This window comes from Ictidomys tridecemlineatus, chromosome 1 (genome assembly GCF_052094955.1).
Source record: "Ictidomys tridecemlineatus isolate mIctTri1 chromosome 1, mIctTri1.hap1, whole genome shotgun sequence".
Taxonomy (NCBI): Eukaryota; Metazoa; Chordata; class Mammalia; order Rodentia; family Sciuridae; genus Ictidomys; species Ictidomys tridecemlineatus.
Window position 1 is genome coordinate 188871111 of NC_135477.1, and position 18443 is coordinate 188889553.

Here is an 18443-nt window from a genome sequence, read left to right on the forward strand (position 1 = left end):
TTTGCTGATGAATTTGACATATCCTGTCCACTTAGGCCAGGGAGGGCTGCAGGGAAATTGCTTTTTGGCAAAGAAAGCATGGGGGGGTGTCAGCCAGTGGGCCCATCTTATAGTCATCCTCTTAAACTTGTGTACCCACCATACTCATCTATCTGACAACAAAGGGCAGAAATCCCATGTAAGCCTGTGGTGCAATATGGGAGAGAAAACACCAAACCACACTGAACTCAGCCTTTGATGCCATCCAGGAAGAGACAGTGGTTCACACCAAGAGCCCAGAGAGAGCTGAGGGATTCTAGATAAAATGATTATGTTAGAGCACAATATGAACTAATGACAAACTACAGAAGCAGGACTCAGAGAGGGGCTGCTTCCAGCGAGGTCCTGATAGGAGCTGGTGGGGTGAGGTCTGCACAACTGGGTGTGGGTGACAGGCCCTGTGCTGTTCTCTCATAAAACACACAACACTTTCCATAAACAGGTTTCCAGAAGGCCAGCCCTGCTAGGATGCTGAGTGCTCCAGGCTGAGACCAGTTCTGCTCCACAGCTCAGAGGCCAGCAGTGGCCCCACTGCAGCTGACCCTGAGGCTGGATGCTGGGCAGTCCAGGGCCTCACTCCTTGCCCCCCTTTCTGTTCCCCAGCAGCAGCCTTCTCAGTGCCCCCTTCACCTCCTTGTTTCTGAGGGTGTAGATCAGGGGGTTCAGGAGGGGGGTGACGATGTTGTAAAAGAGGGTGAGGAACTTGCCCTGGTCCTGGGAGGACCTGCTTCCTGGCTGCATGTACATGTAGATGATGTTCCCGTAGAACAGGGAGACCACGGTGAGGTGGGAGCCACAGGTGTTGAAGATTCTGTGTCTTCCTGAGGACAACAGGTGGGAGCCACAGGTGTTGAAGATTCTGTGTCTTCCTGAGGACGACTGGATTCTGAACACAGCCCTGACGATGTGGCCATAGGACACCAAGATGAAGACCAGGGGAGACAGCATGATGCCCACGGCCAGGACAAAGACAGTGCTTTCTATGGCCACTGTGTTGATGCAGGCCATGCAGATCAGGGCTGGCATCTCACACAGGAAGTGGTCCACCTTGTTGTGCCCACAGCGGGGTAATCGTAGGGTCACTGGAGACATGACCAAGGAGTTGGCCATTCCACAGCCCCAGGCCACTGACACCAAGCCCAGGCAGAGCCTGGAACTCATGATCACCGTGTAGTACAGGGGCTTGCAGACGGCCACGAACCTGTCATAGGCCATGATGGCCAGCAGCAGACACTCCACTCCACCCAGGCCCAGGAACAGGAAGAGCTGGACCACGCAGCCCACATAGCTGATGGTCTTGTCGCGGCCACTCAGGTTGTAGAGCAGCTGGGGGATGGAGCTGGTGGTGAAGCTGAGGTCCAGGAAGGACAGGTGGGTGAGGAAGAAGTACATGGGCGTGTGGAGCCGGGGGTCCAGCCGAGACACCAGGATGATGGTGCTGTTGCCCACCAGGGTCAGCAGGTAGGCTACCAGGATGACCGCAAAGAGGACCCTCTACAGGTGGCTGCGGTCAGAGAAACCCAGGAGGATGAAGTGGCCCTGGGTGCTGCCGTTGGTCCTGTCCAAGGTGTCAACACCAGTAGTGACAAAGGCTGATGCTGGAACATGGACTCCTTGCCAGGATTAGAGGAGCACAGAGCAGGTTTATTTACTCACCTAGGCCCTAAACACTGGTGTGAAGGCTCTGCTATGATTACTGTCTCCAAATTATAGAAAAGGAAACTGAGGCACCTGTGGGTTAAGTAAATGTCACATGTGGAGAGGCAGAGCTGGTCTGCCCCAGGGAACGTGCCTGATATCTTCATCCATATCCACCTCTGTGCTCTGTCATTCCAGAGAGGAAAGGCACACACCTGCCAAGCTCCAACCTCTGCTTCTTCCAGAGCCACAAGTTCCTGAGCTCGTGTCAAAACCTCAGAGGCACAAAAGATCACTCCAAACAATCACCTGGTCGGGATTAGGAAATACCAATGCAGCTCATCCTTGAACATCAAGGTCCACTTATGCACAGATTTTTTAAAAATATATACAATATAAATATACACACACACACATATATATGGATGTGTGTAAACACAGAAGTTTCTGTGTGGTTAAATAAAGCTAATGTGTCATGCAAACAGAGAACATAAAAATAATCCTTTTTTAAGAAAAAAAAGTCTACAAGGAGAAATTGTACTAACATATATCTAAGCATAAATTGAAAATACAGTAATTAAAACATAAGTGGCCTGAGTGACGTGACATTTGGGGCAGAGGAGGGGGTTGTAGATCCCTGCTGTATTCCTTATGCCAAAACAAACCAAATTGCATATTTAAACATTTAAAAATGTTCAACTACTGCAAGAAAGTATGAAGTCTTTTCTATTTTCCTCCTCATCTTGGACTTGAGTAGATTTCACAAGTCAAATTTCAGTTCTTAAAAATGGTGAAATAAAATATGAATAAATCTGGATATATTTTTTAAAGAATCTCTGCTTCTAACGAAGTCTGGAAAATGACAATGGTAGAAGGCTAGTTTGTAAATTTTTTTTCAAAACGTTGGCAAGAAAAACCTATAATAACATAGAAATCAGAGAGGACTTGGAACAGCTCGGTAGACTATAAGTGATTCACAACCCAGTGACTTGTAGGTGCTAGGAATGTTCCCACTGATGACTAAGGCTATACAAATTGGAGCATAAAGTCCTTTGCTTTTTTGATAGGTTAATCTAAGAGTTGAAAACTGTGGGTGACACCCAGAGTTTAGGGAAGTGTGGGAGAGGAGCAGACTCATGACCCCTGCTGGGAGTTACCTTAGAGTAGTGCCTTTGGTCACATTAGTTCAAATTTAACCCAAAACATCACTTTTAAAAAATGGGAAATAAACATCACCTATTTCTCTCCAAAATAAATAAATAAATAATCAAAATAAATCCAAGCAGAGGGGCAGGAGCACCTGTCCTGCCACCCACACTTGCCTCTCTGTGGAGGAGGGCCCCTAAGGAGTGCAGGGCTCCTTTACCTTCTGGGAAGGACAAGTGTTTTCTCCCCGAATCCTTACTCTAGAATAAAGTGGATCCTCTATTCCCTGCATGGAGAGGTCCCTTGCGGCCACTGGCCCAATCCTGGTGGCTCTCTGCACCCCAGCAGTTTGCCCTGTAAACACCTTCTACCATCCCTGCCAAGGTTATCCTATTAAATAATCGACCACCTTTTCCTGCACACGGTGGATTTCTCTGTGTTTCTTGTGGACTGGTTAACACTCTTCCATGTTCTCTCCTGGAGAAAGGGTAGATTTCCCACAGCCCTTTACACCTGCGCGCAGTTGGCGCTAGGCTCAGGGAGCCCCCAGCTGGTGACAGCGGTGGAGCTGCAGCCAGGGCTTCCTGACCTTGGGGAAGCTCTTCTTCCTCACCCAGCTAAGCGAAACACAGTCTGTTGATTAGAGTTCACACCAGAAAAGAAGTTCAAGTGCCTTGGAAAAAAAAAGTCATTCATATCTTTTGACATAAAATTTTATGAAAAATAAGTTTTAAAGATACTTTCCCCCCTCTAGTTTTAACTTATCATGAATAACATTTTATTCCAAAAAATTCTGCCTTCTAATTTTCAAAATGTTGTCATCATAGTCTAATACCATAGGTCTCAATCATTTCTGAAGATGTTTCTGCTTTCTTCCATTTAAAAGTATTTTCTTCAGATAAGTTTCTGAACTTTCCTATTGCTTTTGCTGGAATGGGGATTGAAGAAATTACCTTTTTTTTTTTTGGCCAGTAATGTGATTCACTGAGGCACACTTCTTAGAACCCAGAAGGACTCCTGGGCCAAAAAGTGCTGGATATTTGAAATATGTCCTGTTGCAGGTCAATGAAATTGGTCTTTGTAGACTTTCCTCTCAGGCTGATGGCAAAAAGAAATTCACTGGCCACACATTATTTAAAATTTCCCAGGGCTGGGGTTGGAGATCAGTGTTAGAGTGCTTGCCTAGCATGCATAAATCACTGTGTTTAATCCTTAGAATCACATAAAAATGAAGGTAAAATAGTTCCATTATTCCTTTGTTTATTTAAACTTTATATATATAAATTAGTTTTAAATGGTAAAAACTTAGGCTACCCATTAATTGCTGTGCTGTAGATATGATGTGTATTTAAAAGGATGCAAGGATTATTAAACCAAATCATGAGGGAGTCTTGGCTAACCATGAAGTTAGCTAACCATGGAGTTGCTTCTTAGTTCTTAAAAGCAGCAAAAAGACATAAGGAACACAGGATATCCTCAGGAGTCTCCTTTTCAATTTGTCATTTGGCAGAATGAGATGTGAAAAATGGGTTGCTCCTACTAGACTCTTCTTTGCTTTTTAGTTTTTATTTTGAATTCTTAATGGATTTGGTCATACTTAGGCAGGAGAACACGACTTCTTTAGTAGAAGATTTATTCTTTAGTAGAGATTTATTATAATCAGTATAAATGCAACTTGGTTTCACAATTTTCTTCTCCCCCTGAAGGAAAAAATCTCCATTTTATTAAGTGGTTTAGTTTATGAGAGGAGAAAGGGCATAGACAGAAAAAGAGGAGGAGAGAAAAAAGAGTTGTGACATCCCATAGCCTTGGCCATCAGTGACTTTATTTCAGTAAACACCATGGTGTTACCCAAAGCTCAGACTTTATTCTGATGACAATTTATATCTAAGGACAAGTTCTGGAGAAAAAGGGGGGATGTGTATTGCTTTGCTAGCAAAGTAGAAACACAGGACTATTATTTCAATATGTAATTCTGTCAAGTTGAACAGAAGACCTTTAAAGAGGAGGTTTACTCTAAGATATCATCTCACTCCAGTGAGAAAGGCAGCTATTATGAAAAAAAAAAGTGTTGATGAGGATGTAGGGGGGAAAGGTACACTCATACATTGTGGGTGGAATTGCAAATTGATGCAACCAATATGTAAAGCAGTTTGGAGGTTCCTTGGAAATCTGGGAATAAAAACACCATTTGACCCAGCTATCCCTCTCCTCAATTGATACCCAAGAGATTTTAAAACATCACACTACAGGGACACAGCCACATCAATGTTTACAGCAGTACAATTCACAATAGCTAAACTATGGAGCTAACCTAGATGCCCTTCAGTGGATGAATGGATAAAAAAAAATGTGCCATATATACACAATGGAATTTTACTCAGCAATAAAAATCATGGCATTTGCAGATAGATGGTTGGCGACTGGAGAAGATAATGCTAAGTGAAGTTAGCCAATCCCCCCTAAAAAATTATTTTCTCTGATATAAGGAGGCTGACTCATAATGGGGTAGGGAGGGGGAACATGGGACGAATAGATGAATTATAGATAGGGAAGAGGGAAGGGAGAGTAAAAGAGGAGCAGGGGATTAGCAGGGATGGTGGAATGTGATGGACATCATTATCCAAAGTACATATATGAAGACACGAATTGGGTATCAACCTACTTTATAATACAAACAGAGATATGAAAAATTGTGGTATATATGTGGAATAAGAATTGTAATGCAAAAAAAAACAAGTACACGTATAAAGATATGAATTGGCATGAACATACTTTATACAAAGATATGTAAAATTGTGCTCTATATGTGTAATAAGAATTGTAATACATTCCACTGTCATGTATTTTTTTAAAAATAAAATTAATTAAAAAAATTAAGAGATGATTTAAAGGCTACATTCCAGCTGTGCCTTTTGAGTGGTCATAATTCACCTGTAGTCTTGGGGAGATAGCTGTTTCTTAGAACTTCTAGAACCACCCCTGTAGTCTGAATTATTTAACTCCTGTGGTATGTGTTTGCTTGAGGATAGATAATTTGGCCTAAGGTGGGAAGAAAGGTAATCTTACTTCTCCCAAGTTTAGGAAGTAAGAGAAAAAGAAAGAGAAAAATGTTGAGCCCAGGAAAGTTGAAGTTTGTGGATGTTGACTTTGCTCTCTATGCTCTTCCATTTCACCCTCTGACTTCTTGTTTCTGCCTCACCATTATTAATCATTTGACTTCAGAACTGACCAAATCATTTTTGCCCTCTACTGGTGAAATGATGCACTAACATGGTAGAAATGTGTCAAGCTCATTGAGGTTCACATTCAGAACTTGGGAGAAACATTTTCTTCATAGGATAATGTTGTGACCCGTGCCCACATAATTATGTAAAATATCTCAGCACAGTATACTGTTGAAGAGGCATAAAGTATCCCATTCTGGGTGCATCATATTCACAATATTTTTTCGTGTGCTCATATTGAAGTTTCAAAGCAGAAGTAGCTACCTTTAGCTTTTATATTTTTTTCCCTTAGCACAAGTGTGCATGGTAGCACTACTTATAACAGTCATAATCTGGAAATAAGTTAGCTGTCCATCAACAGAAAAATGGATAAAGACCTTGTGATATATTCAGATACACTATAGCACTGAAAAGAATTTACAGCTACATTTGACAAGAAAATGAAACCAGACTAAAAGAATACAGACAGTATGACTCCATTCATAAAAGCTGATAAGTCATAAAAATAAATCTATCAACTGAAGTCAGAATGGTTGTTACTTCAGGATGAAAGAGATATTAATTAGAATGGAACATGAGGAAAGGTACTTTGGTAATGATAACCTTTACTTGATGCAAGTGATAATTTTATAAATTTAACTCAAACTATGCACTGATTAATTTTGCTCAGTTATGCTTTATTGGTCAATACATGAGAAATTTCATAAGAAGAAATAAATTGGTAGAAACATAATGTGACCTCATAAATCTATAAATTAAAACTAACAAAAGAGCACAAGAGAAACCATAATCATTTTAGCTGTAACTGGCCATAATTTATGGGACTACCTGAGTTTTGCCAGCAGCTGATGCACGGCATAGTGGGTGTGCTGAAAAGAAGGCTGAGCTGACTTGTGGGGTCCTGAATTCCAATCCCTCTGTACTGATGATGAACCATATATTTTTGGATTAAACATGTAGCTCTCAGGTTTGGGGCATTTAGGAAAAACATCCTCATCAAATGTGAAATTCTGGTAACATTATTTTTAATTTTTCTCAGCCCTAAAATTTTCTGAGGGTCCAACACCAAACAAGTGTTAGACATCCAATTATTTGATTTTCAAACATTTCTCAAGAGTTGATGATGAATAAAAAAAAAACTAATAGAGTAAATCTAAAACAATTATTACTCTGACAACCATACAATCACTACAAAACAGGAGCATTTTGAGAATGAAAGGTGTTTCTAAAACAATTTAAAAAGCATAAGAAAGCTTTAGAAGTATATATTAAGACTAACCAACTGTTTGTGTTATTTTGATGGACCTAAATTATAGTTATTTTCAAAAAAACCAAATTTTAAATAATGCAATGAAAAACAATTTTTACTTAGTTTATCTTTATTTCCAAAATAACATAAAGTATTTATTCTTGGTTCATACAAAAGAACTTTAATCATGTTTTAAAAATCATATTCTTCTTTAGCACTGTGCCATTAATATTTTTCAAAAGAATATATTTCTTATTACAGCATAGCATATTATTTTTATTTTACATGAGATTGTGTTCAGTATTATATCCTAGGATTAAAACAACTGATTTTATTAATAGAAACATTTTTTAACTTTTTTTTAACTTTTTTTTTAATGTGGTGTTGAGAATCAAACCCAGTGCCTCACATATGCTAAGCAAGCACTCTACCACTGAGCCACAACCCCAGCACTAACTGATTTTTTTTTTAACATCTGACTCTTTTTTTTCTGCAAGTACTACACACACACAGTTTGTTTATTCAGTCACTTACAGAAAAGCATCATATTTTCTCTCATGTTTTGGCAATTACAATTAAATGGAGGTATTATTAATACTGAAGAATATCAGAGTTTTATAAATGTCTAGTTTATAAAAAGTCTTAGCAAATACAAACCAAGAGAATGAGCATACTGTGCACTAAGCATATAAACAAAGTAATCATAATTAATATATAACAATTAGAATTCATTTTTATTTTTATTAGAGCTTTCTAGCTATACATGTTTGTTGCTATACAACAACATTGCAACAAACTCATGCATAAATGGAATTTGATTTCAGTTTAATTCACCTCTTTTCCCTCCTACCCTCCTTCTCTTCCCCATTCTCCTTCCTCTACTCCACTAGACTTCCTATCACTCACCTATTCATATTTCACTGGTCCTTTTTGCATAAATATAAAATTACCTGTGGTATATTTAGATAATAAATGACATAATTTTCTTAAAATCATTTTTCATTGCCTCTGCTTACTCATCCTCTCAATCTGTAGATCTCCTTCTACATTACTAATATTTGCATTACTTTTATGTTATTCTATCATTCCTGACATCTTTTCTTTATTTTCCTCTAGCTTCTGCAGATGAAAGAAAACATCTGACCTTTGTGATTCTGAGTTTGGCTTACTTCACTTAGCATAATATTCTCCATTTCCACAAATTTACCAGCAAATGCCATAATTTCTTTCTGTATTGTGGCTGAGAAGAACTCTATCTATCCATCTATCTATCGATCTACCTAATTTATCTACCAAATCTATCATCAAATCTATCTAATCTCTCTATATCTCTAATATATCTACCTATATCTATATATGTTATCTCTATCTATCTATATCTATATGCATATATATCTATATTAACCCATTTATCCAATTATAGGCACCTGGTTAATTCCATAGTTTACTATTTTGAATTTTGCTGCTATAGACACTGAAATACCTCTATCATTATTAGTGTGTCAATTTAAGATCATTTGGAAAAATACTGAGGAATGGAGTAGCTGGGTCATTTGGTAGTTCCATCCTTAGTTTTTCTGAGGAATTTCCTTCCTGCTCTTCAGAGTGGTTTTACTAGTATGCAGTCTCACCAAAAAAAAAAAAAAAAAAAAAATATATATATATATATATATATATATACACACACACACACAAGTGTACCTTTTTCCCAAACCTCACCATCATTTGTTAATATATGTATTCAATATCCTCCTGACTGAAGTGAGAAGGATTCTTAATGTAGCTTTTACTTGCCTTTCTCTGCCTTCAAAAGATATTCAAAATTTTTTTTCATATATTTTTTTGGTCAATTAAGTTTCTTCTTTTGACAAGTTTCTGTTTAGTTCTTTTGCTCATTTATTGATTGATTATCTGTTGTTAGCCAATGAAGAGTTTTTTTTTTCATTCTTTTGACTCACTTCTCATTTCTAATTATTTCCTTTGTTGTGAAGAAGCTTTATGATTTACTGATAGCCCATTTATTGATTCCTGGTTTTATTTCTTGCACTTTGGGCACTTTTAAAAGGATGTTAGTCCTAGAACCTGCTTGAGTTTTGACCACAAGTTTTCCTCCACAATTTGTAATGTTTCTGGTCTAATTCATATTTCTCCAATCCATATGCACAGGGTGAGAAATGGGGATCTATTTTCATTTTTCTACATATAGCTATATATTTTTCCTAGAAACATTTGTTTAAAAGACTTTCTTTTCTCCAAAATATATTTTTGGCACATCTGTAAAGGATTAGATAGCTACAAGTATGTGAATTTGCCTGTCTCTTCTATTCTCTTCTTTTGGACTTTACATTTTGTTGCCAATATAATATCATGCTGGATTTTTTACTCCTGTTCTGAGGTATAATATCAGATCAGGTTTGACTGTTTCACTTTTCATGCACAGTATCATTTGGCCTATTCTGGGTCTCTCATTTTTCCCAATAAATTAAAGAATTTTTTTCTAACTACGAAGAATATCATTGCATTTTGAGGGGATTGCATTGAATCTGTATATTGTTTTTGGTAGCACAGTCATTTCGACAATACTGAGTCTGCTTGTCCAAGAACTTGGCATGTATTTCCATCTGCTGAGAACTTTTACAATTTCTTTCTTCAGTGTTGTATAACCTTCATTGTAAAGTGTTATATAACCTCCATGGTTAGATTAATTCTCAAATATTATTTTAGGTTATCGTGAATGGAATGGTTTTCCTCTTTTCTGTAAAGCTAAATAAATGTTAGAGTACAAGAAATATATTGATATCGATAATCTGGGTGTTGGTCTTATAGTCTTCTACTTTGCTGAACTCATTTATAAGCTCTAGAAGTCTTTGGTGGAATTTTTTTAGTCTTCTGGATATAGGATCATGTCATCATCATCTCCTTTTTCTATATGTAATCCTTTGATTTCCTTTTCATGCCTGATCACTCTGATTAATGTTTTTTATTTCTTTATTTATTCTAGTTTATTATACATAACAGCAGAATGCATTTCAATTCAGAGTACATATATAGAGCACAATTTTTCATGTCTCTGGTTGTTCACAAAATAGAATCACACCATTTGTGTCTTCAAATATGTACTTAGGGTAATGATGTCCATCTCCCACCATCTTTTCTACTTCTATTCCCCTTCTCTTCCCCTCCTTCCCCTTTGCCCTTTCTAAAGTTCCTGCATTCCTTCTATGCTTCCTGCATCCCCATTATGAGTCAACGTGCACATATCAGAGAAAACATTCAGCATATGTTTTTTTTGGATTGGCTTACTTCACTTAGCATAATATTCTCCAACTCCATCCATTTAGCTGTAAATGCCAAATTTTATTCTCTTTTAATGCAGAGTAATATTCCATTGTGTATATATACCACAGTTTCTTTATCCACTCATCTAGGCTGGTTCCACAATTTAACTATTGTGAATTTTGCTGCTGTAAACATTGATGTGCCTGTGTCACCATAGAATGCTTTTTAAAAGTCTTTTGGGTATAAACTGAGGAGTGGAATTGCTGGGTCAAACTGTGGTTCCATTCCAAGATTTCCAAGGAATATCCATACTGCAGATTGGTTGCACCAATTTGCAGTCTCACTGACAATGTATGAGTGTGCTTTTTTCCCCACATCCTCAACAACACTTATTGTTGTTTTTCTTAATAATAGCTGACATTCTGACTGGAGTGAGATAAAATCTTAGAGTAGTTTTGACTTGCACTTCTGTTCAGTTCCTTAGCCCATTTAATGATAGGTTATTTGTTGGGGTTTCTTTTTGGTATTAAGTTCTTTGAGTTCTTTATATATCCTAGATATTAGTGCTCTATCTGATGTGCATGTAGTAAAACTTTGCTACCATTATGTATGATATTTACCTCACTTATTGTTTTATTTGCTGAGAAGAAGCTTTTCAGTTTGAATCCATTCCATTTATTGATTTTTTTCCTCCCTTCACTTTCTTTTTTAAATTTTTTTATTAGTTGCTCAAAACATTACAATGATCTTCACATATCATACATTTGCTTCAAGTGGGGTATGAATTCTTTTTCTCCACCTGTGCAGATTGCAGTATCACAATGGTTATATAGCCACATTTATACATACAGCCATATTATTGTCTATTGTATTTTGCTACCCTTCATATTTCACCCTCCCCTCCCTTCCCCTCCCATCACCTCTCTCTAACCACTCTATGACACTTTTCTCTCTCTCTTTTTTTTTCTTCCTCAAACCATCTTATATGTAATTTTGCATAACAATGGGGGTCTCCTTCCATCTTCTGTGTGATTCCCCTTCTCTCTTCCATTCCCATGCATCTCTCATCCCTCTTTAATGATAATCTTCTTCTCATGCTCTTCCTCTCTGCTCTGTTTTGAGTTGCCCCTATATCAAAGAAGACATTTGTCACTTGCTCTTTAGGGATTGGCTAGCTTCACTCAGCATAATCTGCTCTAATGCCATCCATTTCCCTGCAAATGCCATGATTTTATTATTTTTTAGTGCTGAGTAATATTCCATTGTGTATAATTTCCACATTTTTTAATCCATTAATCTATTGAAGGGCATCGGGATTGGTTCCACAGTCTAGCTATTGTGAATTGTGCTGCTATGAATATTGATGTAGCTGTATCCCTGTAATATGCTCTTTTAAGGTCTTCAGGGAATAGTCTGAGAAGAGGAATAGCTGGGTCAAATGGTGGTTCCATTCCCAGCATTCCAAGAAATCTCTATACTGCTTTCCAAATTGGCTGCAATAATTTGCAGTCCCACCAGCATTGTACAAGTGTACCCTTTTCCCCACATCCTCACCAGCACTTATTAATGTTTGACTTCACAATGGCTGCTATACTTACTGGAGTGAGATGGTATCTTCCAGTTGCTTTAATTTGAATTTCTCTGATTGCTAGTGATGATGAGCATTTTTTGTGTATTTGTTGATTGATTGTGCATCCTCCTCTGAGAAATGTCTGTTTAGATCCTTGGCCCATTTTTTGATTGAGTTATTTGTTCTCTTGTTGTTTAATTTTTTGAGTTCTTTGTATGCTTTGGAGATTAGAGCTCTACCTGAAGTGTGAGGGGTAAATATTTTTTCCCAGGATGTAGGCTCCCTATTTACCTCTCTTATTGTTTCTCTTGCTGAGAAAAAAACTTTTTAGTTTGAGTATGTCTCTTTTGTTGATTGTTGATTTTAACTCTTGTGCTATAGGTGTCCTATTAAGGAATTTGGAGCCCGACTCCATGAAATTGAGATTAGAGCCAACTTTTTCTTCTATCAGACACAGAGTTTCTGGTTTTATCTATAGCTCCTTGATCATTTTGAGATAACTTTTGTCCATGGTGAGAGAAAGGGATTCAGTTTCATTTTGTTGCATATGGATTTCCAGTTTTCCCAGCACCATTTGTTGAAAACGCTATCCTTTCTCCATTGCATGCTTTTAGCACCTTTGTCTAATATAAGGTACTTGTTATTTTGTGGATCGGTCTTTGTCTCCTCAATTCTGTACCATTGGTCTACCTGCCTGTTTTGGTACCAGTACCATGCTGTTTTTGTTCCTCTGTAGTATAGTTTAAAATCTGGTATCGCTATACCACCAGTTTCACTCTTCCTGCTTAGAATTGCTTTTGCTATTCTAGGTCTTTTTTTCCAGATGAATTTCATGATTGCTTTATATATTTCTGTGAGGAATGTCATTGGGATTTTTATTGGGATTGCATTAAACCTATAGAGTACTTTTGGTAATATGGCCATTTTAATGATGTTAGTTCTGCCTATCCATTAACAAGGTATGTCTTTCCATCTTCTAAGGTCTTCTTCTATTTCTCTCTTTAGTGTTTTGTAGTTTTCTTTGTGTAGGTCTTTCACCTCTTTTGTTAGGTTAATTCCCAAGTACTTTAATTTTTTTTTGAGGAATATTGTGAATGAAGTGGTTGTTCTCATTTCCATTTCAGAGGATTTGTCACTGATACACAGGAATGCCTTTGATTTATGCATGTTGATTTTATATCCTGCCACTTTGCTGAATTCATTTATTAGCTCTGGTAGTTTCTTTGTAGAACTTTTTGGGTCTGCTAGGTATAGAATCATGTCCTTGGCAAATACTGCTAATTTAAGTTCTCCTTTTCCTATCTTTATGCCTTTAATTTCTTTCATCTGTCTAATTGGTCTGGCTAGTATTTTGAGAACTATATTGAATAGAAGTGGTGAGAAAGGGCAACCCTGTCTTGTTCCAGATTTTAGAGGGAATGCCTTCAATTTTTCTCCATTCAGAATGATGCTAGCCTGAGGCTTAGCATAGATAGCTTTTACAATGTTGAGGTAAGTTCCTGTTATCCCTAGTTTTTCTGTTGTTTTGAACATAAAGGGATGCTGTACTTTGTTGAATGCTTTTTATGCATCTATCAAGATGATCATATGGTTCTTATCTTTAAGTCTATTGATGTGGTGAATAACGTTTACTGATTTCCGTATATTGAACCAGCCTTGCATACCAGGGATGAATCCTATTTGATCATGGTGTACAATTTTTTTGATGTGTTTTTGTATCCGATTTGCCAGAATTTTATTGAGGATTTTTTCATCTAAAATTCATTAGAGATATTGGTCTGTAGTTTTCTTTCTTGGAAGTGTCTTTGTCTGGTTTCAGAATCAGGGTGATGTTGGCCTCATAGAATGAATTTGGAAGAGCTCCCTCTTTTTCTGTTTTCTGAAATAAATTGAAAAGTATTGGTATTAATTCTTCCTTCTTTTATCATTGATTTCCAGTTTCATTCCATTATGATCAGATAAGATGCATGGTATTATCTCCACACCTTTATATTTACTAAGGATTGCCCTATGGCATAATATATAGTCTATTTTTGAGAACAATCCATGTGCTGCTGAGAAAAAAGTATATCCACTTTATGATGGTTGATATGTCTATATATGTCAGTTAAGTCTAGGTTATTGATTGTGTTATTGAATTCTATAGTTTCTTTATTCAAATTTTGTTTGGAGGATCTGTCCAATGGTGAGAGAGATGTGTTGAAGTCACCCACAATTACTGTGTTGTGGTCTATTTGATTCTTGAACTTGAAGAGAGTTTGTTTTATGAAAATTGCAACACATGATTATTTGGTGCATAAATATTGATAATTGTTATGTCTTGTCGGTGAATAGTGCCTTTTAACAGTATATAATGTCCTTCCTTATCCCTTTTGATTAACTTAGTCTAGAAGTCAATTTTATTCAATATGAGGATCACCACCCCTGCTTGCTTCCGAGGACTGTGTGAGTGGTATGATTTCTCCCAGCCTTTCACCTTCAGCCTGTGTATGTCTTTTCCAATCAGATATATCTCCTGAAGGCAGCATATTGTTGGATCTATTTTTTTAATCCACTTACCAGCCTATGTTGCTTTATTGGTGAGTTTAAGCCATTAACTTTTAGAGTTACTATTGAGATATGGTTTGTACTTCCAGTTATGTTTGATTATTTATCTTTTTTTCATAATTTGGTTTGTTTCTCCATGATTAGCTTTCCCTCCACACACACTCGCTTTACTGAGGAACTTCCCACTGTTGATATTGGTTGTTGTTTTTCATTTCTTCCTCTTGTAGTATTTTGCTCAAGATGCTTTACAATGCTGGTTTTCTGCCTGCGAATTCTTTTAAGTTTTGTTTATTATGAAAGATTTTTATTTCATTGTCATACCTGAAGCTTAATTTTGCTGGATACAAAATTCTTGCTTGGCATCCATTGTCTTTCAGTGTTTGAAATACGTTGTTCCAGGATCTTCTCACTTTCAGTGTGTGATGAAACATCATCCATTAACCTTATGGGTTTACTCCTTAATGTAATCTGCCTCCTTTCTCTTGTAGCTTTTAATATTTTCTCTGTGTTCTGTATATTGGATATCTCCATAACTATGTGTCTTGGTGTTGGTCTACTGTGATTTTGTATGCTCAGTGTCCTGTATGCATCTATAATTTGTACATCCATTTCCTTTTTTTATATCTGAAAAGTTTTCTAAAATTATTTCATTCAACAGAATGCTCATTCCCTTGGTTTAAACCTCTATACCTTCCTCAATCCTGATGACTCTTAAGTTTGGTTTTTTTGTTATCCCATATCTCTTGGATGTTTTTCTCGTGGTTTTTTACCAGCCTTTCTGAGTTGGCTAGACACTTTTCAAGATGATATATTTTGTCTTCATTTTCTGACATTCTGACTTCTACTTGCACCACTCTGCTAGTAATACTCTCATTTGAGTTTCTAATTTGGTTTATAGTTTCCTTCACTTCTAGGATTATTATTTGATTGTTTTTATAATCTCTATCTCCTGGTAAAGTTGCTTATTTGCTTCTTGAATCTGTTTATGTAATTCATTTTCAATGTGTTCTTTCATTGTTTGAATTTGCTGTCTCATGTCCTCTTTAAGATTCCATTCCATATGTATAAGGTATTCCTTGAGTTCTTTATTTGACCATTTTTCTGATGCCTCTAGGTTCTCCTGTAGTTTTAGGCTGTCCTGCATTGTTTGTACTTGTTTTCTTCCTTGCTTTTCCATGCTGCTAATGTTACTTCTGGTTCTCTTTGCTGAGTTACTGTTTACTCCTATAAATTTATTTTGGTTTTGTGTATCTCTGGAGTCTCTACTTTGTGATGGGAGACTATGACTAGAGATGATGAATTTTGTTGCACTTTAAAGCAGATTCATTCATTTCATAAAATGCATGGATTCTGATGGCATATAGCAATCTGTGATTTGGTCTTGGGACTTATATTTAGGTCGAGTGATGTGATGGTATAGAGGTTCACATATCTTGTCAACCTTGGAAGATTGCTCTACTGACAAGGGATATTAACAGGAGAATGGTCCAGAGTATTTGGAGGTAGCTAGGGAATTGGTAGCACTATATAACTCCTCGTAACATTTACCTATACACATTTAGCAAATTACACATGAACAGCGTTGTAAAGCTTGGGAGGAAAGGTATTAGAAGGGGAGGGAAGAAGTCGCTAAAGAGAATGAGTGTAAACAGGTAGAATTCAAGAAAAGAGGAATAAGGAAATTGAAAAGAAATGAAAAGCCAAAAAAATTTAAATTTAAATTTAAAAATTAAAAAAATAAAAATAAAAATAAATTTAAAAAATGCAGTCTTAGAGTTTGATTAACTTCTCTTCCAGTAGGTGGGGCTGTGCCCACCAGGCCAAGATTTTCCTCTCAGTACGCAGGAACCAATCCCTGTAAGGTGGCTCCTCCTCCCCCACTGGGCGGCTCTTTAATCCTGGGTGCCCAGGGCCTTTCCTGGTCTCCAGTCACTTCCCCGCTTTTCCTCCAGCCAGGCCCCACTCACCTGTGACGTTCACCACAAAACTGGCTACAAGCCAGGTCAGCCGCTACTGGGAGCCCTATTTTCTTGAATGAATGGGCACACTCTCTCTGTTTGCCATTCCCCAGACCCTAAGGTTGTGTAGCACGGGATGGGAGCCATCAGCTTATTGTGCCTGCCCTCGGGTAGCCATGCCCCTGGGAGCTGGCGCAAGAGACCTCGGTTGTCAGCACTGGTGGGAGTGGTAGCTGGGGGTCATGTGCCGCTCCTGACTCCCTGGGTCTGACAATCATGCTCACGGGAGAGCTGGGGTGGGGCTTGATATTTCCCTGCTGTCTGGAGCAGAGGGGCCCGGGGGTCACACACCTGCAGACACTGGTTTCAATGAAGTTATCCCCTCTGCCAAATTCTGTGACCTCAGTTCTCTACCATGGTGGTGTCCAATGCGAAGGGTAGCCATTTGTTCCCTTTTCCGGGTGTCCCATGTGAAGGGTGGTTTCTGTCTGGCTCTCCCAGGTCCTGTCTCAATCCTGGGCCCGCTGCCTATGAAGGCTCGGTTGGTTTCACCTCAAAAGGTTCACGGAGGAACAGATGAGTTGTTTCTCTACTCAGCAGGAGCATTTGTAGCTTCTAAAATGCAGCAACAGTGCACTATTTGAGTTACCCCCAATGCACACTCCTGGTTTAGGAAGGATGGAGCAGGACTCTGCCTTCCTGTTTGTGCTCTCAGTTCATACACTTATGTCCTCTTCTCTGTCAAAGTCCTACTGTCATTATTCTGCTCTTGGAGCTTTGCTGTTCAAAATGCCCTCCTGGTGTGGTGTTAGGTGCTGTCCAGTGTCCCTGAGAACCCCTCGGTTCTGATATGTCTTACTAGGAGAATACATGTCTGTGAGGAGCTTTGAGAGGTTTGTGTCACAGCATTGATGGTGATGATCTCAGAGCTGATGAAAGAACTCTCAGGGTGCATTGAAAAATAGCTCTGTTCCCAAAACAGGGTCTGTGTGGTTGGTGAAAAGGCTGTGATTAGTTTTGATCAGGGTTGTTGGGGTCTAACTGCATTTCTCATGAGAGCAATGGGACAGTATTTATTAAGTTAGCATTTGCGGTGACTTTAAAGAACATAGCAACCTTGAGGAGTTATAATAGTTTCTCTCTCTTTGAGGGTGTAGTTGAGGCCTGGTGTAATGGTGCACACCTGTAATCCCAGTGACCCAGTGTTAAACCACGATGCAAAGAAAAGACCACCAACTTGAATTGTGAATCAAATTAAAGCAAGCTTATCTTTGTGTACACAGGAACTGGCCAGGACTATCTCTCCCAAAACCCCAGGCTAGAGAGTAGCACCCAGTTCTCTAGGACCACAGTTTTATAGCACAAAAAGTTGCAAAGCATGTGTCGTAGGAACTTATAGATAACAGGATTTTGACAAGCATAATACAAAGGAAGATAGTAAATTAATAATCTACATAGATTAACATTTCAAAGTAGGGAATAAATTTTGACCCCAACATCAGAATTTATGAGGCATCACTGAGGTTTTAGAGAGAGTTGTTATCTGGTCAGGGAAAGCCAGGCATGGTGAGTTCAAGACATGGGCAGGAATCCCATATAAGTTTAGAAATTGCAGTAATTTATAGTAAAACAGAAATTAACTTTTCATGACTTTGTGACGAGATGGCTCCCAATCTTAAAATGGAATTAGGCTGGGTTCATCACAAGGAGCCCAAGTCAGGAGAATCTCAAGTTCTAAGCCAGCCTGGACAATGTAGCAAGACCGTGCCTCAAGTTAAAAAATTAAAATC

The 18443-nt window shown here is 38.1% G+C and overlaps 1 pseudogene; it reads right to left on the minus strand.

Moving 5' to 3' along the window:
- Nucleotides 1–612: 612 nt before the first annotated feature.
- Nucleotides 613–18443, minus strand: part of LOC144367315 (olfactory receptor 2W3-like) — a 37314-nt pseudogene continuing 19483 nt past the window's right edge.